The sequence below is a fragment of the Tinamus guttatus genome, unplaced genomic scaffold (assembly GCF_059628265.1).
Source record: "Tinamus guttatus ecotype Peru unplaced genomic scaffold, ASM5962826v1 Tinamus_guttatus_pri_ptg000087l, whole genome shotgun sequence".
In the NCBI taxonomy this organism is placed as follows: Eukaryota; Metazoa; Chordata; class Aves; order Tinamiformes; family Tinamidae; genus Tinamus; species Tinamus guttatus.
In genome coordinates, this window is record NW_028288621.1 from 112,817 (window position 1) to 120,852 (window position 8,036).

General features: G+C 45.6%; 1 pseudogene; it reads left to right on the top strand.

The window, feature by feature from the left end:
* The first annotated feature begins 898 nt into the window (after positions 1-898).
* LOC148595509 (ATPase family AAA domain-containing protein 2-like) overlaps positions 899-8,036 on the top strand; it is a 398,768-nt pseudogene continuing 391,630 nt past the window's right edge.

The following is an 8,036-nucleotide window of genomic DNA, read 5'->3' on the forward strand; positions in this document are numbered from 1 at the left end:
TCTGCAGGAACGGAGACATAAAAGGAGCACGGATTTCCCCTCCTCCGCCGCTGTGTGGTATTTCCCCCCAAGGTGTGTGCTTCATCCCCTGCACCCACACGCACGCTTTCTTGCCCTCAACATCCCTTGCACCGAGGGCTGCGGGACAGCGCCTGCACCCAGGCACCTGTGCCCGCACCCAGGCGCAGCCAGCGACACTCAGCTGCACTGGGGGTGGTGGCAACTAGAATCCTGCTGCATCTCTCCCGCTTGCTTCTCTTTTCCTTCCTTTTCCCTTCCTTTTCGCCCTGGCCTATTGCGCATATGAGAATAAAACTTACAAGCTTTTTACACATTTGACCCAGTTTGTGTTTTAATCTCGCTCTTGGGATCGTATCAAAACCTGCCCTGACACCGTGGCTTTCATCTCTGCAGACACATGGACTCCCTCGCCCCCACGTTAGCCGTGGTACTTCTTTTCCCACCGGCCCGACCCTGGGTCCAGGCCCCCCCACACACACCACAACTTTACTAGGTCGGGATGGTTCTTTTCCACCAAAATGCCACGGCGGGGGCCCTCGTCCCCTGGCGGGGCCTCGTCAGCTTTCCTTATCCTCGTACTTTTGGCCGTTTTTCGGCCGTTTTTTTGGCCATCTTTCGCGGCTGCTTCTCGGCTCGCAGCTGCGCTGGCGGCGCCTCACGGCAGAATGGCACTGCGCGTGCGCGGGGGCGGGGACTGCGGCTCCTGCCCACTGCGCAAGCGCCCTCTCGGCAGCCGGGGGCGGGGCAGGCGAGGGAGGGAGTCCTCCCGCGGTGGGGAGGGGCGTGCGCGCATGCGCAGTGCGCCCCTCCCCCCCATGCCGGGGCGGGGCGGAACCGCGCGGCACCAGGAGGCCGTTGCCCGTCCCCCGCGGTCGCCATGGACACAGCGGAGCCGGTTGCGCAACGGCCTTTACTGTCACCCTGGAAACATGGGCGGGAAGAGGAGGGATTTGGGGTGGATAGAAAAAGTAAAATAATAATAATAAAAAGAAGAAATAATAACAATAAGAAGTAATAATAATAAGAGGAAATAATAATAATATGAGGAAATAATAATAATAAGAGGAAATAATAAGAAGAAATAATATTAATGTTAATATTAATAATAATAATAATCCCCAGTGGCCGCTGGGGATGATTTTTGGGCCTGAGCTGGCTGGGAAAGAACACACGACACTTAAGCTGCGACACAGGAATGTAGAAAGAACAGGGACATAAAAGGAGCCCGGATTTCCCCCCGAGGTGTGTGGTTCTTCCCCTGCACCCACACGCACGCTTTCTTGCCCTCAACATCACTCGCACCGAGGGCTGCGGGACACCCCTGAAAGAAGAACAAAAATTAAAATTAAAAAGAAATAATTACAAAAAGAAATAAATAATAATAATAATAATGATAATAATGGCCAGCTGCCGTGGGGATTTTTTTTGGCCTGCTTCTTTAGCTTATTGAGAACGAAACCCGCTCTAGCATGAAGTTAAAAATGCAGAAAAAGCATTTTTGCTACTTTATATCTTTTAATATCATTTGTTGTATTAAGTATTTAGCAAATATGTTTTCAGGCAGATGTTTCTGAAATGCCTGTCTTTTATTACACACATTTGCTTTCCAACGCTTAAAAATAAAAGTCTTCCAGCTTTCCCTTCAGTTAGAAGGAGACTTTCTTTTTAATTCCAATCAAGTGTCTTCCCATTAACATTTGGAAAGACGACTGAAAGGGGGTTCACGAAGCTCGAACAAGCATGAGAGCAAGTCTGGCTGATGCCAGTGCCATGCAAATAGACAGTGCCCTAAGTGATTTTAACTCGTTGTGTAAGAGGGATTTTTCCAGGGTTTCTGATGGAACCTTCTGTAGGGTGCAGCTTTCTTTAAGGTGTAAACTTATTCTGTTGACTTGATCTTTATGTTCGATTTGGTGTGGGTGGTATTTCTGAGCACGTTGCAGTGTTAAAAGAGATGGTGATTTTTCCGCTGCTTTATCCGGAAGAGAAATTCAAAATTCAGCCCCCAAGGTAACACACCTTTACAAAACTCTAATTCAGCTGTCTAGGGGAGGATATTACACTGAGGCATCAATATATTTTTTTTGTGCTTCAAACATTTGGGCATTGTTGAGTTTTTTTTTTTTTTTTAGTAGTAAAAATAATTTATTTAAAATGTATAAAATCTTGAGTATACGCAGGTTCAAAATGTAAGCAAAGGCCTTGACATGATAGAAGACCTGGTGTGTGGTGCTTTAAAAAGGGAGTATCACTTGCCTTAATCTATTAATACTAGGGGTTCTGCCTCTGCCTTTTGACTCAAGACAAGCTATAATGCAAGCACTTTGTTTCTAGGCTAGAAAAGAGATTTTCAAGATTCACACACGAAACTGGACCCCTAATCCATGTGACACGTATCTTGATGAGCTGCTGGTAAGTTCAAAAATCAAGTGAGTTCCTGCATGTGACTGAGTCTGTGGGAGTTTCAGCTCGTGGCGCACGGCAGGGGGGAACCAGGCCCTTGCACCTCGCTGCACAACTAGCCAGGGAGCCAGCTCCGTGTCCTCAAAGCCATCAGAGTGAGACACTTCCATCCACTTATTGCTTTACTTTCTGTCTCTCCAAACAGTGAGCGGCTTGTGGGGCAACTTCCTCAGGAGAAAAGTTTTGCTTAGAAGGTTCAGGAGAAAAGTCTGGCTGGTTTGTAAGTGTGCAGGGTGGCTAACAAAACCTCTGTAGTGCAGCAACACTTTTCACATTTCCTATTACACTGTTTTTAACCTGCATGCAAAGTCTTCGCCTGTTGCACTTTGGCACCTTGACCTTTCTGTGTTGCCAGAGCCTGACATAATGCTCCGTTTGATGTTCTGTTTTATTAGGATACTGTGGTGCTGATATCAAGTCCGCATGTGCTGAAGCCGCCCTCTGTGCTTTGTGGCACTGCTACCCTCAGATATACAGAAGCCCTGAGAAACTGCAGCTAGATGTCTCTTCAATTAAAATAACAGCAAAAGATTTTTTCATGGCTATGGAAAGAATTGTACCAGCTTCACAGAGGTCTGCGGCTTTGCCCGGACAAGCATTATCACCCATTTTTAAACCACTGCTTAATAAGACTTTTCAGAGAATTTTACGAGTCCTGCAGAGAGTATTTCCCCACGCAGAACTTGTCCTAAAGAAGGACCAGCAGCAAGGCAGGACCATAACATGTACAGCTGGTTAAAACTACTTGTTGTTTTAGCTATCATCATTTCACCTCATATGAATTGAAGTATTTGTGGATCACACTCTGCGATGTGTGAGATCACATGCATCAGATTTCCTGGCAACATCCTGCTAGCTTTTCTACCTGGAGACTTGCTAGGTTCATTTTTATTGGTAGAACAGGCAGAAAGCCACAAGTGCAAGCAGAGATGTTAGGTGATCCATAATTGCTTCTCCTCTCTCTTCTCTGCTTCTACCTTCTCCTCCCTGAGTGATCTTGGAGGATCTTTACACAGAAGATGGGTTGATCTACACACCCTGGCTTAGGAGTCTTGAGACAAAGGGCGATTGGTGGCCATCACATTCATTTAATTCCTATACTTTTACCGTGGGATACAGATTCCAGACACACAGCCTCGTGGGTTTTGTGAGGGACTAACAAGTCCAGGAGTTGTTGCTGATAATCACAATTCTTTGTTCTTGGGGGAAAAAAAATGGACATTTGGCCAATGAGGAAATATAACTTTTGCAAAATATAAGACTTAGGCGAGCTTTGTAGAGCCTTGTGCAACCTCTTTAGACTGTGGTAGGATCAAGTCTTCAAAAACAGCACTTAGTGTGAGCCCATCCAAGGGAGAAATAGAAGATAAGTGGGTTTGGGGGCTGCTTTGGAAGCCGTATTAGAGTGAGAGACATGCAGACTATCCAGGCAAGTTAACAAACCCTTCTTGTCTTCCAGATGATATGAACGCTACTTTACAAAGTGATTTCATCTGGAGTGATGAGGAGTCACTTTCAGCCTTTGAAGATGAGGAGACTTTTCCTGAAAAGACTTGTCGAAAGAAGAAAATCTTCCTTGACTTCAAGAGGTAAATGCCTGTCCCCTTTTAGGTTCAGAACTTCAGCTTGCTCTGTCTTTGGAAAGAGATTAGGCTGCTTGTGTCTTCTCTCAAGAGAAACTAGAGACAGAGCAAATTAACACTGATGTCTTTATTCATCACTATGTGTTTTAAGCTTGCTATTTTCTCATTTTGTTCTAGAAATGCTTCTCACCAGCCAACGTGTCACAGGCCAAGGCTCTTGCTCTCTGGAGAGCCAGACCGTGGACAAAGCTCCCACTTGGCGCCTGCAGTCATACACACCCTGGAAAAGTTTCCAGTTTATACCCTGGACCTGCCAGTTCTGTTTGCTAGTGCCTCATCACCAGAGGAAATATGTGCACAGGTATCCTTTTTTTTTTTTTTTTTCTTTCTTCTCTCTTTAATCTCATGAGATTCACTGACTGTCTGTAAACTGCTCAAGTGAGGTAAGTGAAATTGTTAATGGAGGTGGTCTGCTTTTACTGTACTTCATTATTGTATTATAACATTTTGAGCTTTGATGAGAGATGGACACGTAAGCACAGATGTTCTATTGAGTCTACTGAGCAAATTTAAAGTGTGCATGCAGTTAGCACTGAAAGTTGCTTTGGGATTGGAAGTTATGATGGGATTAGTTAAGCAAAGGATAAACATATGTAAGCAATGAGTTTCTCGCTTGTGCCTCTCGTTTTTTAAAAGCTTAAAAAGGCCTGTATGAAGCTTTTGACACTGGCGTTGTTTTCTGAAACAATCACAGGCAGTGGCCAGTTCTTCCCTGAGCTAAATGCAGTTTTTTTCCTGGGTTAAAGGCTCAAAAATAACTGCCCTTGATAAATTACAGCTTTCTTGCTGTCAGATTTCAAGAGCTCTACCTAAACTGTGGAGTTTGCCCGGCAAGTAAAGGCAGAGTTTGTGCCAGCTGCATCAGAAGAAGCTGCAGTCGACTCTTTGCATCTGCTGTGCCCTGTTGAAAAGCTCTGAAATCAAGATGTGGAGAGAAGGCTGTTTTTTGATTGTTCATTTTTGTTTGTTTGTGTCTTTTTCTTTTGTTTTTCTCATCTCATTGATGGCTCTGTAGTTCTGAACTTCAAATACAAGTTTTTTCACTGCTCTCTTGAGGTTTTTTGTACGTCATTGATCACTTCTGTATGACCTCCGTGGATCTCGTGCTGCTGAATGTGCCTAGCAGTGTATGTCGTGGAGCTTGGTTGCAACTATTTTATTAGGAATCCCTTTGTGTTACATATGACAAAAGGGAAAAGATGCAAAAACAAAGGGATTTTTGTTGGTGGTGGTGGTTTTTATCCCCTGTGGTGGAATTAACCAGAAATGATCATTTCCTCATTCCTTCAGAAATTCTCTTTCCTCTCTAATACAGAATTTAGAGCTCTTAGTAGTAAAGGAGCTGAGGTTCTCATTTTTATTACAGCTTTCATTGTTGATTTTGAAAAGCATGGAGAAAGCAGAAGCAGGAATTGGTGAATCAGCTGAATTGTAGTTCCCTTAATGGTGTGCAATTGGGATTAGAAGAAGATCTTTCAAATAGGGACTAAATGTAAACCAACATCTTAGCTCTCCTGGCGTCTGCATGCAGCCTCAGAGCAAGAATGTGTGTGTGGGAACTCTCCTCTTAATGTCAGCAATACGTAATCTCTTAAAATACATAGAGCTTGGAATGGAATGGGGATGGTCTAGTCTACTGTAGTAAAAGAGCAAATACAATGGGAAAGGTTGTATCATTTAATCCATTGATTGATTTGTTTGATAGTTCTTACATGGAAAGAAGAGCACAAGGGAGAGCTGGTGGAAAAGATAAAAATCGGAAGGCTGAGAAATGAAGGCTGGGCTATTTCTTGAATGTAACAGTAAGTTGCTGGGTAAGGAACTGGTGTGCAGTCATCCTCTGTCTATATCTTGACACTCTTTCTGGAAAACCTCCTCCAGGCTTGCCATTCCCTGGAAGCCTGATTTCAGTAGCAAAACCCATTTAAGGAATTATTTACCCATGAAGTCACATGGCAAACCGAAGTGAAAGCTTTATTTAAAAAAAAAAAAAAAAAAAAAAAGCAGGATGGCCAAACGCTCCCACACAACGCCCTTCTAAGCAGAGTAATGCCGTCGTCTCACGTGGCTCAAGTGTTTTGAATGTGCTCGTGTTGTCATCCCGGGTGCAAAGCCAAGTACGGGGGCGCCTGCTGCAGCTTTGCAAACTTGTGCCCTCCAAACGTACACACCTGAGTTTTCACCCAAACCACCGCAACGTATTAAATAGGGTGTGCGACCTGAAATCTGAGTATGTCCTAGCAGCTAGGCAGGAAAAGTGAGTTTTAGACCATTTGAGAAAAAGGGTCCATTTAATGCCGTTTAATTTAGGCATGGTGGAGGCTCGTAAAAGGGTTGGTTTTTGGAGGGGACATGCGGGAGATCTCTGCGTTGAAACAAAACGAGTGTGAAAATAGAGCAGAAAGAGCTGAGCCCTTCTCTGCTTGCAGGACCCGGAAAGGAAAGAGCAGGAAGCACAGAAGAGCCTGTTTGAATAAGTCTTTGTACCTAAGAAGTGTTTTAAGCTTATTTTAACTCTCAAAAAGCTACCCCACCTCCAGTGTGAATGCACTGGGGCATCCGGAGTCCCCCGCTGAAGGGTGGTAATGGTGTGTCAGCTGGAGCTTCCAGATAGTGGGGCAAAGGAAACCCTTCCCAAAGCTGGGAACTTCGCATTTCTTACTTCTAAGGAATTAAATATCTTAAATCCTTCTCTGTCAGCCTCAGCGTGATGGGTCCAGAAACTCTGTTGGAGCAGCCACGTCTGGGAGCTGCGAGTGAGAGGTGGCCTGGGCAGGTCAGTCCAAAGGGTTATCCCCAAAGCTCATTAAACTCCTAGGTGACTTGTTAAGGATTATCTGTGGGATTGTTGTTTCATTATTAATTGCAGGAAACTGTGCACTTAGATGTATAGTCCTTGGGGGTTTATATCCTAGGAAGATAAACTCAGATTTATCCTAGATATTTGTGGTCACCCTGTTCTCTTCTCTCCCGCCGTGATTGCTGCAGTCCTACGTGGGAGTCGCTTCCCAAGCCAGAGGCAGGTAGGTTTAAGTGGAGAGGAATTCAGCAGTCCTGGATCGTGAAGGCAGTTGGCGACAGCGAAAGTTTTGGTCTTTGGAGGAAAGCCAGAAGGGCCGTTGCCGGAGGGCAGCGCCTGTGTGGTGCAGCGCGGATCCCGGAGCTGTGCGGTGTCACATCGCACCGTGACTGGAAGTGCCCCTGCCTTTGCTCTGCCAGCACCGCCCACGTGGCAGGGGTCTCGCTCCGAGTCCCTGTCACTTGGATGTCATCACACAGAAGCTGCCTTGCCCCAGGGTTCCAAGGGCAACAGGGGAGAAAAATCTGTTGTTAAACCGCAGGCTTTTGATTGCTGTGCAGAAAAGGGTTGCAAGCGGGCAAACCAAAGACTGCAAAAAGAGTCGTGCCAAACTGATGGCTTAAAGCAAGGTGTACGTTAAGCGGGCTGAAGTTTGCTAGCAAGACAGGGCACTAAAGCACCCCATGGCACGCAGGCCCCTTGCTATTAATGAGTGTTGCTTTTGCCAAGCTGCGTGGGACCGTGGATGGGCCATGGGACATGCATGGAACTGAGCAGAGTTTCCCATCAGCTTGTTGTTTCACTTGCCTTTGTCCAAGGTACGCTTTAGGGTCAGGATGCTTTTCCTCTAGCAGTCTTCCCGCAGTGCTCCAGGCCAGCTGTGGATTACTGGGAAGGAGGAGGGAAGCAGCCAGTTGGGACCCTTGCTGTCCTGAAGATGCTGATGGAATGGAGGGGTAATCACCATAGAGAAATTGGGGAGCAGGGAAGGGTGTAGAGCTGTGCAAGTGAAGGATTGTGTGGAAATGAACAGAAGTGCATATTTTCTCCTGAGAATAATTAACATTTGTCCTGCTCTCCATTTTTTCCTCTTCATAGACCTCTAATGA